This window comes from Lathyrus oleraceus, chromosome 4, assembly GCF_024323335.1.
Source record: "Lathyrus oleraceus cultivar Zhongwan6 chromosome 4, CAAS_Psat_ZW6_1.0, whole genome shotgun sequence".
NCBI classification, from domain to species: domain Eukaryota; kingdom Viridiplantae; phylum Streptophyta; class Magnoliopsida; order Fabales; family Fabaceae; genus Lathyrus; species Lathyrus oleraceus.
This window is the reverse complement of record NC_066582.1, coordinates 46,300,169-46,314,265: the sequence shown is the minus strand read 5'-3', so window position 1 is coordinate 46,314,265 and position 14,097 is coordinate 46,300,169. Positions and strand designations below refer to the sequence as shown.

Genomic DNA, 14,097 nt, shown 5'->3' with positions numbered 1-14,097 from the left:
CATTATGGTGTAAAGCACAAGGTGACCACTCCCTACCACCCACAAGCGAATGGTCAAACGGAGGTTTCGAACCGAGAAGTCAAGCGGATTCTTGAGAAAACAGTCTCGAATTCAAGAAAAGATTGGTCCTTGAAACTGGATGAAGCTTTGTGGGCGTATTGTACTGCCTACAAAGCACCTATTGGGCTAACTCCGTTTCAAATGGTGTATGGGAAGACTTGTCATCTTCCAGTGGAAATGGAACATAGGGCATTATGGGCTCTCAAATTCTTGAACTTCGACTCCACTTTAGCTGGGGAAAGAAGAAAAGGGCAACTCCATGAATTGGAGGAATCAAGGAACAACGCTTACCATTCTAATAAACTGTACAAGGAAAAGGTAAAGGCATACCATGATGGAAAGGTCCGTCATAAGGAGTTTCATGTTGGACAAATGGTATTGCTTTTCAACTCAAGGTTGAAGTTATTCCCGGGTAAGCTGAAGTCAAAGTGGTCCGGACCGTTCGTTGTCAAAGAGGTGCGCAACTATGGGGCCCTTGTGATCGAGGATCCAAAGTCACAAGAGAGCTGGACTGTAAATGGCCAAAGACTCAAAGTCTACCATAGTGGCGACGTAAATCGGGATGTGTGTGTCATTTCTCTATCCGGACCGGGCTAATCATTGGACTGTCGAGCTCTAAACGACGTTAAACAAAGCGCTTGTTGGGAGGCAACCCAACCCAATGTTGATTTTCTGCTGTGTTAATTTTGTGAAATTGGGTTCTGTTTTCTGCCGTTCGCCCCGCGACCATCGTTCGCCCCGCGAACTGAATGCAAAGCTTCAGTTCACGCCGCGAACAGTGCGTGGCAGAACCACTTAAGTTCTGTTTAGGTTATTTTTTCCTGTTCATTCTAATTCATTTTCAAAACAACAAGTTTCCCTCGTTTTCACTCCCACTCCCAAAACTTCCAAAAAAACTAAAAATCTTCCTTCCCCAACTCCCAAATCTTCATTTGCTAACAAGAACCAAGTGCTTCAATAAGGTATGTTATGTTTTTCATATCCTCTTATCCATTTCCTTTTGGGTTCACATTTAGGTATGGTTAGGGATTGGAAGAAACTTGAAAATTGACTCTTGAAATCACTTTGCATGTCTGATTTAGATTAGGAATAGGATAGAGTTGGAGACCATGACTGTTGGAAGTAGCAAACTTCACATCTTTGTTGTGTGGTTGTTCTGATGTTTAATGCAGATGTCAAAGAGAACCAAAACCACGACTTCCGTTCAACCCCGTTCATTAAGAAGGTTCACAAGTGACGAACACGAGGAACGATTCGAAAACCTTATCAAGAGAACCATTCAGCTGGAAAGGTTCATCCGTTTATTACCGGGTGGGACTTATCGGAACGTGGTTTCAAATTTTGAGAGACGAAGGTGGACGAAACTTTGTGAACCAGAAGTGGCAATCAACTATGATATTGTTCGGGAGTTCTATGCAAACGCCATGCATCAAGAAGAGGGGGTATCTTTCAACTATCAAACAAGGGTAAGAGGCGGGATTATTTCTTTTGGGAGAGATACCATTAACTCATATCTTGGTAATCCTCTAACCCTGGGAGAAAACGAGCGGTGCGAGTATCGCACCCAGGAATTGGCTAATGTGTGGAATCTTCCAGAGGTGAATGCTACCATATGCCTTAAAGGAAAATCGTTTGGCCTAAATCACCAAGGACTTCCAAAATCTTGGAAAAGAGAAAATCTAAATCTGGAAGCAAGGGCATTTCTGGTACTGCTGTTGAGCAATATTCGGCCTGATCGCTCGACTGTGTGAGTCGAGAATGGGATACAAACTGCAAGTGCACAGTTCTATCGCGTAGTTTTAAAAGATATCGATCCCACAGGGACTTATGAATCGATATACCGTTATCTAAGGTTACTTCGTAAATCTAAGGTGAAAAATTGTTTGATTGTTTGGGGAAAAACTAAGAGCTAACTAAGATCTAGATTAAATATTAATAAAACGGATATCGGTATGTAGTTCGTCAAAACTAGGGAATCAAGTCTTTGTCGGTTTCTTGGTTTTAAAATAAATCGTTTCGGTTAACTTTATTGGTTAAAGGTTTTATCTCAAACTCTCGCTCTGTTGAATAAACCATGATTCTATATTAATGTAGCTGTCACTTATAATTAAGTCAAAAACCATATTTTGAAAGCAATAAAGTTGCAGAAACTCTTTTTAAGAAAATACTGACCGTTTTAAACACCCTTATCTCAAACTCTCGCTCTGTTGACTTAGGTTATACAATTAAATCCAAATGCTTAACTCTCGTCCTCACATTCAATCTTTAAAAATACTTTTTGGAAAAGGTCAGAATTTAATTAACTCTAAAACTTGCTCTCGCCCTGATCTAGAATTAATGCCTAACTTACACTGTCCAGTTAAAACCTCAAACTCTCGCTCTATTGATTTTAACTTCTTTATGTCCTTTACTTTTTGTAAAAAATCTTGTTATTAAACCTGTAAGTTGAGACCGTAAAAAGATTGATTTTAATTTTAAGTTTAAATAGACCGACTCAGTCTTGATCCCTTATTCTGCTTACTTTACATACCGATATCTAGGCGAATTAGCCAGACATGCTAAATAAACAAGAATACATATCATGCATAAACAGACTCATTCCAGGCAGATAATATAAATAAATAATAAAACAAAACATTAAATAATGATTAAAGAACCTGAATGCGTAATACAATAGTCTTGAACACTCCACCACAAGCCGGTAGGATTTGTTCTTGGATTCTTCAATTAAACAGTAAATTAAACCAAGGAAATAAAACTAGAATCTAACGTAAGGTTAGATCCGATAAAAAGTTGCACAATAGTTTCCGGTGTAGAAACTATTATGCGAAAAATATCTAAATGCTAAAAAGGGAAAGGTAAATTGCAAGGGGAAAAGAATGTAGAACTTGCAAAAGAAATAAATAAAATAAACAATGTTAAGTTGCTGGAAAAGAAAAATAAGCAAAAGGCGTAAAAAGAAAATTGGCAAAGCTTCGGCAATATGAGCGTGGAAAAACCGAGGAACCCTTTTAGGTTTTAGAGATAGCTATTTATATTGGTGCTGGTAACTGCTTTCCGTTTCCCAAGTTCTTCAACGTGGCTAAATGCACGGCGTGGATATAGGACACAAACTCCTCAACGTCTCTTCTTCAAGTCTTCTGAGGGCGTTACTTGCGCCAAAAAAGTAGTGGAACGGTGTGACGCTCGTCACACCATGTGTGACGTCCGTCACAAGGCTGCTTTGCGTGACGCTCGTCACGCACCCTGTGACGTCCGTCACAGGCACAGCATTGGTGACTTGTGCGCTTTGGGCTGGGCTTTGGCATTTGGTTCCTTTTCTCTCCTTTTTGCACCTCCTTTTCTTCCATTTTCACTTGTTCTTCAAAATAGACTACCTGAGACAAATAGGAAGAAAATACCACGTAATATCTCATAAAATGCAGTAAACCGAAATAAATAGTCATAGAATTTAATGGAATTAAGTCCTAAAATATGATATAATTTCGTGTTATCAAACTCCCCCATACTTAGATCTTTGCTTGTCCTCAAGCAAAAATTCAGTATAGAAATCGTTTTCAAAAATTTAGCCAGGCGAATTTTCAAAACACACATCAATTCGTAATAGGTTGCAAATGGATTTTGTTTAGAAGCAGTTTGAGTTTAATCTTGACATCAACAACTACCGTTACAACTTAGATAACCCTACCTTATGCAAATCAGTTCAAGTAATGCCATTATAGTTATCCTAGTTCCTTTACTTTTATTTCACCCGCTTTCATTCTAGCGAAATCACATTAAGCCCTTTATCTTTTCGCGCACATAGTGGAGTAACCGGTTAGTTATTATGATCCGCTTTTAGCTAGAAGTTCTGGTACATAAGTCGGATAACTTCGTTATTCAGTCCATTGCAAATTGTGGGGGATCGAACCGTAGTCCGCCCTACCGAGTTCAGTACCAGATACCTACTGAACCAACTCATAATGGATTTTTCATATTGTGTTTTTGCATGATCTGCAACCTTTAGATTAAATGATCTGGTAAGGATCACCTAATTTAATCAGTGCATTTCCTGATATATTCATATATTTTATGTTACTTTGGGGATCATTCACTTATATTCATCGGCTCTCCACGTAGTTTGCTATTAAGATGGTGCTGACTTCTCGTATAAACTACTCGGGGTTGTTATAAAACTAAAAGTTCGAGGAATCGGTATAATAGGTACTTATCCTGATCTAACATGTTGAGGTTCTCAGAGCGTTGTTATGGTAATGATTTTTTTTTGTTGTCTTGATTTCACTCAAGATTTATGAAGTAAGCAACCTTTATACTTATTGGGTGTGTTAAAAAATTTTGTTATGGCTCAAGAAAATTGAGGGAATAGATAATAGAAATTTTCACACTAGGGACTTAACTTAAAATAAATCTATATTATAATAAATTTTTTTTTTTTTTCATAATAAGAAAGGGAAATAACAATGAAAGGGAAAATGACATACTTGAAAAATGGAAATAGGAAGAACAAGTTTTCCCCCCCATACTTAAATTAAACATTGTCCCCAATGTTTTAAGGAAATGAAATACAATATGGAAAGGAAAAAGAAACTACAACTAAGGTTGTCTTCCGCCTCTGGTTCTTGGACCTGGTGATCTCTGACGTAAGTCTAAGTTGTCGAACCTGCTGAAAAGCTCAGTAAACCGCTGGTCGGTTATGGCATTCCTAGCATCCTGTTGTTGTTGCATTTGATGCATCATCTGCAGCATTTCGACATTCTGTGCCTGCATTCCATCGATAGCATCCATAATGTCGTCGTTGGTTGCAGGCCTTCTTCGTCGACGACGTTGGGAGGATGGGCCAGTTGTATTGCCGGAAGGGTTGAGCGGGACTGACTGTTGTGTAGGCGGATGATCACCTTGTTCCATTTCTTCAAACTCATCTGTTTGCGGGTTTGTTTGTGAAGGCTCGGTGGTTTCGGGAGCGTTTAGATCGTAGAGGTGGCGGTCGGGGTTTGTGACATCAGTGAGGGCAGTATTTGGTAGAACCACGCTTGGGACTGCCTGGTTGTTCACCATAAGATAATATCCTCCGCCTACTCTGTTCTTAATCAAGCGGCTGGATCGACAGTAGCTGATATCCATAGATAAGGGAGGTAGGGATTCTAAAGTTTGGAGTTTATCCCCTAGGTTTAGGCCAAGTGCGATGGTGGTGATTAATCCACCAATGATAAAAGGTTGCCGGCCTCTAGCACATAAGGTGCGGATATGATGAAAGAGAAAGGAGGCGGCGTTTACCTGAGTATCTGGTTCGAAGACGCACTGGAGGAAAAATAGCTCCTTTGAGTTGACCTTGCTGTTGTTTGGTCTTCCAAAAATTGTGTTTTGCAAGATGCGGATAAAGTACCGGATAGTGGGGTTATGTATATGGGAGAGAAGGAGCTCTTCCCAGCTGTAGGTATCTATACCGGAAATTTTCTTAAAAAGGCCAAAAACACCAACTGTGTTCCAGTTTGAGGTTGGAGGGATTCTGGCGTGCAGCAGACCTTCTGTGGGAAATTGTAGCACGGTACTCAATTGGTTTTGGGTTAAGGAGTACTCGGTGTTGAACATCCGGAAGGTTGCGGTACCGGTTAGAAATTCGTCTTCACCGGCGGGAGTGGTGTAGTCGTATGAACTTAAGAATTCTAAGGTTAGGGATGGGTAGGTGGGTTGATTATGAGTGCAAAGGAAGGTTAAGTTGGCTTGACGGAGCATCCATTCGATACCTTGGAGTAAGCCTAATTGTTGTAAACAAGTTAAATCGGGGTACCTGGTGGAAACGACGCCTCGCTGTTGGAAACGCTCGAATTGCTCCCTTTGATAATTTTCATCTTCGGATCGGAAGATGATATTTCCAAAATTCTGATTTCCCGCCATTGTGATGAATGAAGCTTGAAGGGGTAAGTTAGAAAGAAAATAAATGTATTTGATAGGAGAGAATTGTTTTGTGGTGAATGAAGGAAGGTTTGGTGGGTATTTATAGGAGAAGAATTTGGAAGGTGGAAAGAAAAAGTGGTTGAAAAGTAATTAAGTGTGGTTAAATGAAAAATGAATGGGGAAGGTAAAAAGTTAAAGGTGTAACGTTCGTCTCCAACGACTCCCTAACGTTCACTAGTCTGAGGAGTGTTACGCTCGTCACAGGGGTGTGACGCTCGTAACAGGCACTAAGCGTGCCGTCCGTCACAAGATGTGTGACGCTCGTCACACATTCCTTTTTGGAAAGGCTTAGTGGCGCTTCACAGAATTACTTTGGTAGCGTATTTTAATGTTTTGTTTTGCTTATGATCAGTTTAGACTGCAGTTTAATTTATTGTGCACGCTTAATCTGCTTTGTATAATAATAATTCATAGGTAGTAACAGTAGAGCATAATAGCTATTGCATAATAAAATTAAATAAACAGCTTCAATAAAAATGATCATAATGTAATACAGGAAAGGAAAACAATGAAATGAAAGAGAAATAAACATGAATTCAAATAACATTAATAAATAATCTAACTTAAAACTAAATAACTTAGAAAAATAACTAAACTCTATCCCTCTGTACGATCTCTGGCCGGAGGAGCAAAAGAGTTAACATGATGTAGCAATTCGTGAAACTGATTCGTCATACTGCTCATGTATCCTAGAACTTCGTCTCTCATGTTAGTAAATTCTCCTCTGAGGGCGTCTTGTTCTGACATCAAAGCTTCAATGGCGGTGTTATAATCAGTTCCGGGCATATGATGTCGGAGGTCAGGTATGGCTGATTCTTCGGTCGGAACAGGCTGAGGAGGAGGGTCAATATCATGATAGCCGGATGGTGTCTGAGGGTCAGATTCAGCATGAGAGATCTGGTCAACATAATTCTCATAGTCATCACAAATCTCATAATCCTGGATGGATTCAGTGGATCCAGCAGGAGTTGGGGTTTCATTCAGGTTATAGAGCCAGTTCCTTTGGTTATGAACACTAGTCCTAGGATCGGGCATGGTGAATAGGCAGAGAACCTGGTTATCAATAATAAGCTCAAACTCATCAGTCCCTAGGTTTGCTATGAACATAGTGTTGAAGAGGAAGGGTATACTCATAGTAGTAATGCCACAAAAAGGGCTAAGGTCAAGCATAGGTTGACGTAATCCAATGGCATTACCTATCATGGTTATCAAACCGCCTATTCTAATGGGTGCTCGTTCATCCTGGATAAGGTGGTCCAAATTAGCTAACATAAAAGTGGCACCGTTCACTGGACGGTTCTGGGAAGCACAAAATATGATGAAGAGTTCATCACGTGAAACTGAGGTACTATTTGGCTTCTCCCCAAATAAAGTGTGGGTCAGGATCTTATGGAAATAGCGAAAGGCTGGGTTGTGTATGTTTCCAGAGAGAAACTCATGTTCTTCGGGCTCATCATTTCCAGTCAGCCTACCCCAAAAGTGTTCAAGCTCTCTATATTCAAAAAGTTCTTCCTGGCTTACAGTGAATGTATCAAAGGAGGTAGGGAAACCCAAAAGGTTGGTGAAGTCTCTAATATTAAATTGGTACTCCATATTGAACATTCTGAACTGGATAAAACCTCTGCTAATTCCTTTTCCATGGCTGGGTAGATAGATTAATGAACTAAGGAATTCTAGTGTGAGTCTCCGGTAGGTGGTGAAATGTCTCAGGATAGGGGATGTCTCCCATCCTATCTGATTCAGCAAATACAGGACACTCTGTCTCAGTCCAAGGGCAGTCATAGCCCAATCATCAGCATATAAACTAGGTAGCATCTCTCTAGCGGCTAGTTCTTCAAACTTTTGTTTCTGAGCCATTCCTCTGAACTTGATACCCATACGATCAATATGTCCCATCTGGTTAGTGTTAGCTAGAGAAAAGAAAACATGAGTTTAAGTCAGGATTTGGCCAAATGCCGAAAGAAGAAAAAATTATTATTATTATTTTTTTTTCTTTTTGAATAAATCAAGAATGAATACTAAACAGAAATTTAAAAGAATAATTAAGAAAGAAATAGGGAAATGATGATAATAGAATAATAAAATAACAAATTAATTTGTGTGGGTTGTCTCCCACTAAGCGCTTTGTTTAAATGTCGCAAGCTCGACAAAGAAACTGTTAAATATAATCTATAGGTCCTGGGGGCGTTTCGTCTAAGTGTAGGATTTGCGAATCCTCGTTGGTTTCCGCATAATGATAGTGTTTCAGACGTTGCCCGTTTACGGTGAACGGTTCTGTAGATTTTCCTTTTATTTCTACCGCTCCACTGGGAAAGACTTTAGTGATATGAAAAGGCCCTGACCATCTGGATCGTAGTTTTCCCGAGAATAACTTTAGTCTAGAGTTAAATAAAAGTACTGCGTCGCCTTGCTTGAAGATTTTCCTTGATATACGCTTGTCATGCCATTGTTTTGTTCTTTCTTTATAGATTCTGGCATTTTCATAGGCGTCTCTTCTGAGTTCCTCTAATTCGTTTATGTCAAGGATTCTCTTTTCACCGGCGGCTTTATAATTCAAATTTAGATTTCTAATAGCCCAATAGGCTTTATGTTCTAATTCTACCGGGAGGTGACAGGATTTTCCATAAATGAGCTTAAATGGGGTCGTCCCTATGGGGGTTTTATAAGCAGTTCGGTATGCCCACAAAGCTTCTGGTAATTTCAATGACCAATCTTTCCTTGAAGTGGCAACCGTTTTTTCTAGTATTTGCTTGATTTCTCTGTTAGATACTTCCACTTGTCCACTGGTTTGAGGGTGGTAAGGTGTCGCTATCCTATGTCTCACTCCATATTTAAATAGTAGTTTTTCGAGTACTTTGGATATAAAGTGCGATCCACCATCACTGACTACTATTCTTGGGATGCCAAATCTCGGAAATATTATATTCTTAAAGAGTCTAGTTACTACTCGGGTGTCGTTTGTTGGGGAAGCTACAGCTTCGATCCATTTTGATACGTAGTCAACTGCCACGAGTATGTATTTGTTACCGAAAGAGGATGGGAAAGGTCCCATGAAGTCTATCCCCCACACGTCAAAGATCTCTACTTCCAAAATACCTTTTTGCGGCATCTCGTCACGTCTAGATATGTTTCCCGTGCGTTGACATCTGTCACACTCCTTAATAGTCGCATGTACGTCCTTCCATATAGTTGGCCAATAAAAGCCAGCTTGTAGGATTTTAGAGCAGGTCTTGGATGTACTTGTGTGTCCACCATAAGGAGCGGAGTGGCAGTGTTGGATTATATTTTCTACCTCTTCTTCGGGTATACATCGACGGAAAATACCATCGGGGCCTCTTTTGAAAAGTAAGGGATCATCCCAGTAATAGTGTTTTATGTCGTAGAAGAATCGTTTCTTCTGCTGGTAAGATAAAGTAGGTGGAACTATTCCGGCAGCTAAATAATTGACGAGATCAGCGTACCATGGTGTGGCAGCTATAGCTAAGGTGGTTTCTACTTGCATGTCGGAGTTGTTCTCTTCCAAAGTAGCTATAAGTTTGTCATACGAGAAATCATCATTAATTGATGTTCTTTCCGGTTCAAGGTTCTCAAGTCTAGAGAGGTGGTCTGCTACTACGTTTTCAGTTCCTTTCTTGTCCTTGATTTCTAAGTCGAATTCTTGTAGCAACAAGATCCATCTTAGGAGTCTAGGTTTAGCATCCTTTTTTGTTAAAAGGTACTTAATAGCAGCGTGATCGGTGTAAACTATTATTTTGGCTCCTACCAAGTAAGAACGAAATTTATCTAGCGCAAATACCACTACTAGGAGTTCTTTCTCGGTAGTGGCGTAATTCATTTGCGCTTCATCCAGGGTTCTGCTTGCGTAATATATAACGTGAAGCTTTTTATCCTTTCTTTGTCCTAAAACAGCACCTACAGCATAATCACTGGCATCGCACATTATTTCGAATGGTTCATTCCAGTCTGGTGTCTGCATTATGGGTGCTGAGATCAATGCTTGTTTAAGAGTTTGAAATGCTTTTAAACAGTTATCGTCGAATATGAATTCAGCATCTTTCATCAATAGTCCGGTTAAAGGTTTAGTTATCTTAGAGAAGTCTTTGATGAATCGTCGGTAAAAACCGGCGTGTCCTAAAAAGCTTCGTACTTCTCTCACGGTTCTTGGGGGTTGAAGATTTTCGATTACCTCTATTTTGGCTTTGTCTACTTCAATTCCTCTGTTCGAGATGATGTGTCCTAAAACAATTCCTTCTTGTACCATAAAGTGGCACTTTTCCCAATTAAGTACTAAGTTTACTTTTACACATCGCTCAAGGACTCTTTCTAGGTTTTCAAGGCATTCTTCGAAACTTTGTCCGTATACAGAAAAGTCATCCATAAATACTTCCATGATGTTTTCGAGAAAGTCGGCGAATATTGCCATCATGCATCTTTGAAAGGTTGCAGGGGCATTACACAAACCAAACGGCATTCGTCTATAAGCGAAGGTACCAAAAGGGCATGTGAACGTTGTCTTTTCTTGGTCATCAGGGTGAATTGGTATTTGAAAGAAGCCTGAATAACCGTCTAGATAACAGAAATGTGAATGTTTTGCTAATCGTTCTAACATTTGGTCAATGAATGGTAAAGGGAAATGATCTTTTCGGGTTGCTTTGTTTAGTTTCCTATAATCAATGCACATTCTCCATCCCGATTCGATTCGTTTAGTTATAGTTTCTCCTTTTTCGTTTTCAATAACGGTTATGCCTCCTTTCTTTGGTACAACGTGTACAGGACTAACCCATTTGCTATCAGATATAGGATATATAATACCTGCTTCCAATAACTTGGTTATTTCTTTCTTTACTACCTCACTCAGGATCGGATTTAGTCTTCTCTGGTGTTCCCTAGAGGTTTTACAGTCTTCTTCTAACATGATGCGGTGCATACAAATAGAAGGGCTTATTCCTTTAAGATCGGTGATGTGGTATCCTAGTGCGGTTGGATATTTCCTTAAGATATGTAAGAGTTTTTCTGTTTCGAGTCTTCCTAGATCTGCATTAACTATCACAGGTCGTTCAAGTTCTAAGTCTAGGAATTCATATCTCAGATTTTTGGGAAGTGTTTTCAGGTCAGGGGTTGGTTTGTTAAGACATTGCGTAGGGTCCGGTGTTATTGCTAAACATTGGTTAGATTTGTCCTCTAAAAGATAGTCTGATGATTTGTCTTCTCCTAACTCTGCTTCTTTTATGCATTCATCGACGATATCCATGAAGTAACATGTATCTTCTATTGCAGGTGCTTTGAAGAATTGGGAAAGAATGAATTCAATTTTCTCTTCACCTACTTCGAAGGTGAGTCGTCCTCGTTTTACGTCTATGATTGCACCGGCAGTTGCTAAGAATGGTCTTCCTAGTATAATGGGTGTAATATCATCTTCTCTAATGTCCATAATTGTAAAGTCAGTGGGAATGTAAAACTGACCTATGCGTACGGGAACGTTTTCAAGGATTCCTACAGGATATTTGATGGAACGATCTGCTAGTTGCACAGACATTTTGGTCGGTCTTAATTCTCCCATTTCCAGTTTCTTACATATGGATAAAGGCATAACGCTAATTCCGGCTCCTAAATCGCATAAAGCTTTGTCGATGACAAATTTTCCTATGTGACAGGGTATAGAGAAACTACCCGGATCCTTGAGTTTAGGGGGCATGTTTTGGATTATAGCGCTACATTCGGCAGGGAGTGTAACTGTTTCGCTATCCTCAAGTTTCCTCTTATTAGAAAGAATTTCTTTTAAGAATTTAGCATATGAGGGCATCTGCGTAATAGCTTCGGTAAACGGAATTGTAACGTTTAATTGTTTAAGGAGACCAACAAATTTTCTAAATTGGCTCACATCTTTGGTTTTAACAAGCCTTTGAGGGTAAGGTATAGGTGGTTTGTAAGGTGGTGGAGGTACATAAGGTTCCTTCTTTTCTAGGGTTTCCTTATTACTCTCTTCCTTTTCCTTAGGTTCACTTTCCTCAGTTGATTTCTTAGGGTTTTGGTTTTCTATCCTTGGATCAGACGGTCCTTCCACTTCCGTTCCACTTCTTAATATAATTGCATGAGCTTGGCTTCTCGGATTAGGTTGGGGCTGTCCAGGGAATGTACCAGTTGGGGCAGCAGTAGGTGCTTGTTGTTGAGCTACTTGTGATATTTGTGTTTCCAGCATTTTGTTATGGGTAGCCAAGGCATCTACTTTGCTTGCTAGTTGTTTAAGTTGTTCGCCAGTATGTATGTTCTGGTTTAAGAAATCTTTATTGGTTTGTTGTTGGGAAGCTATAAAGTTTTCCATCATGATTTCCAAGTTGGATTTTCTAGGGGTATTATTGTTAGGCATGGATGGATTCGGCTTCTGATATCCCGGAGGTATAGATGGGGCTTGATTTGGAGACTGTCCAGGTGCGTATAAAGCATTATTACTCTTATATGAAAAGTTTGGATGGTTCTTCCAATTTGAGTTATAGGTATTCGAATAGGGGCTTCCTTGAGCATAGTTTACTTGCTCTGCTTGGATTCCAGTCAAGAGTTGACAGTCCGTAGGAGTGTGGCCTTGGATTCCACAGACCTCGCAATTCTGAGTTATAGCAACCACGGCGGCTGGAGGTGATACGTTTAAACTTTCAATTTTCTGGACCAAAGCATCCACTTTTGCATTAACGTGATCAAGGTTACTTATCTCGTACATGCCAGTTTTCGGTTGAGGTTTTTCCACCGTTGTTCGTTCGGTTCCCCACTGATAGTGGTTTTGGGCCATGCTCTCGATAAGCTGGTAAGCATCAGCATAAGGTTTGTTCATTAGTGCACCACCTGCAGCGGCGTCTATTGTTAACCTTGTGTTGTATAAGAGACCATTATAAAATGTGTGAATTACTAACCAGTCTTCCAAACCATGGTGTGGGCAAAGTCTCATCATGTCTTTGTATCTTTCCCATGCTTCGAAAAGAGACTCGTTGTCTTTCTGTTTAAATCCGTTTATCTGGGCTCTTAACATAGCTGTTTTGCTTGGCGGAAAATATCGGGCAAGAAAAACTTTCTTCAACTCGTTCCAGGTGGTGACTGAGTTGGAAGGGAGAGATTGAAGCCATCTTCTAGCGCTATCTCTTAATGAGAAAGGAAAAAGACGAAGTCGAATTGCCTCTGAAGTGACACCATTAGCTTTAACAGTATCAGCGTATTGAACAAATACGGATAAATGAAGGTTTGGATCCTCGGTAGGATTTCCAGAGAATTGGTTCTGTTGCACAGCCTGCAACAGCGAAGGTTTAAGTTCGAAGTTGTTTGCTTCGATTGCGGGTGGAGCAATACTTGAATGCGGCTCATCTTGCGATGGAGCGGCGTAATCTCTAAGAGCACGAGCTGGTTCTGCCATCTCGGTTATCGAAGGAAAAATGTTTTTGATATCAGGAAGTTCTCAGGAGGGAGATTGTTTGCAGCACGATATTCCCGAATTCGTCGTAAGACTCGGATATATAGCTCGATATCGTTGATTCGTAAATAGAGCAGTTCGCCTTGTGAGCGAGTGCGTGGCATACAAATCAACGAAAGAAAGAATAGAAGAAAAAGAAACCTTAGTCTCTACAGCGTAACGGAAGAGTTACGATATCGATTAAATAAAAGTCCCCGGCAACGGCGCCAAAAACTTGATCGCTCGACTGTGTGAGTCGAGAATGGGATACAAACTGCAAGTGCACAGTTCTATCGCGTAGTTTTAAAAGATATCGATCCCACAGGGACTTATGAATCGATATACCGTTATCTAAGGTTACTTCGTAAATCTAAGGTGAAAAATTGTTTGATTGTTTGGGGAAAAACTAAGAGCTAACTAAGATCTAGATTAAATATTAATAAAACGGATATCGGTATGTAGTTCGTCAAAACTAGGGAATCAAGTCTTTGTCGGTTTCTTGGTTTTAAAATAAATCGTTTCGGTTAACTTTATTGGTTAAAGGTTTTATCTCAAACTCTCGCTCTGTTGAATAAACCATGATTCTATATTAATGTAGCTATCACTTATAATTAAGTCAAAAACCATATTTTGAAAGCAATAAAGTT

The 14,097-nt window shown here is 39.9% G+C and overlaps 1 pseudogene; it reads left to right on the top strand.

The window, feature by feature from the left end:
• The first annotated feature begins 12,929 nt into the window (after positions 1-12,929).
• Positions 12,930-13,029, top strand: LOC127077159 (uncharacterized; annotated as a pseudogene).
• The last annotated feature ends 1,068 nt before the right edge of the window (positions 13,030-14,097 follow it).